The 1505-nt window shown below is 29.1% G+C and overlaps 1 protein-coding gene across 1 annotated transcript in view; it reads left to right on the top strand.

The window, feature by feature from the left end:
• LOC106684377 (Protostome-specific GEF) overlaps window positions 1-1505 on the top strand; it is a gene marked incomplete in the record, with an annotated part of 87833 nt that overhangs the window by 71380 nt on the left and 14948 nt on the right.

The following is a 1505-nucleotide window of genomic DNA, read 5'->3' as shown; positions in this document are numbered from 1 at the left end:
TTTCACTGACTATATATGGAATATATAGTAAGGGGAAGGATTGTGATCATGAAACCCACCCTGTCAGTATAGAAATAAATGATCTTATCCTCATTGAAATAGTCTAACAGAGCAATGTGATGATTTTTTAATAGATCTTCCCCTAAAGTTTTAATTTTGCTTGTTTGATAAAAATAAACAGTTCTCATTGTTACAATTAATATGCAATGCAAAATACAAAATATGAAGGAATTTCATTTATACCTAAAAGAGAAAAAAAAGAAAAAGAGAGGCATTCGATTTGAATAGTGAAAACTGAGAAAACCTGAACATTCCCGTTTTTTTTACGAATTTGTTTATTTATTTATTTTTAGTTATTTATTAATTATTATATATTATTTATAAGGCTGTAATCAATACATAGTATGGTTTACAACTTTGTTAAACTGTCAAATTCTTTTCAGGTACAAAATTTATATTTGTTACTCCCACCTTAAGAAACTCTAAAATTGGAATTTTATAGTAAAAGCAAAATAAAAATTATTTTTTCATACTATCACCTTCCCTGGTCTTTGGGTATTTTTTTTTTCTCCAAAATTCACAAAATTGCTAGAGTCTACCAATCTACACAATAATTTGGTAGAGGGAGGAAAGGGGGGTAAATGCATATTGTGTGATGCGCGCACCACATCAGATTTTTATTTCTATAACTCCGGCTGTACATCTTTCTTTTTATTATTTATTGCTGTATTTTATTACCTTATTTTCAATCAAACAACAATATCTTCTTAAATACATTGGTAGAGTCAAAATAACTCAAACAGTAAATAAACTATTTATGTTCCATCAGGACTATAAAATATAAAAAAAAACAAAGTAAAATTGTTCATTTTTCTTTAAATTTTCAGATATTTTAAATCATTTTTACCCTTAGTTTACTTTTATTTCATTTAGTTTTCATTATTTAAGTTGCTTATGTCTTTTCTAGTCCTGATGAACCCCTGAAAATTGGAGTTGGTTCACAATAAATAGTTATTTTGACCGCACCCTCACCCATCTTCCTTTTACATTTCATCTATTCTTTCACATCAGGATTTCCTCTTCACTTATCCCCTAAAATCCGTTTCCGTGGTTATCAAACAGCCATTTGTCTCCCCAAAAAGGACTCCTCTGGTATTAATGACCTATGTTTCCGAGGCATATGTTGTAATTGACTCAAATATAGACCTAAGTATTAGCCTATCATTACCGGGCAGTACACTTGTACTCCACAAGACAGAATTTAATATTTCTATGGCTTCACTGGCGGAGATTCCTTCAGTATTGAAGATAGGTTCCAGATATTTCAACTTTTCCATTGTTTTTATGTTTATATTATTATTTCCTATATTATTTATTTCAATTTTTTGTGAACTTTTATCTATTTCCATGATTTATTTATCATCCTGCCGCATGCATACTATAATTCTCCTTCTACTATATTTTTCTTTAATTTCACTGACTATATATGGAATATATAGTAAGGG

The sequence above is a fragment of the Halyomorpha halys genome, unplaced genomic scaffold, assembly GCF_000696795.3.
Source record: "Halyomorpha halys isolate HHAL.00 unplaced genomic scaffold, Hhal_1.1 Scaffold576.1, whole genome shotgun sequence".
NCBI classification, from domain to species: Eukaryota; Metazoa; Arthropoda; class Insecta; order Hemiptera; family Pentatomidae; genus Halyomorpha; species Halyomorpha halys.
Note: the sequence above shows the minus strand (reverse complement) of the source record. Positions and strands in the feature narration are given on the sequence as shown.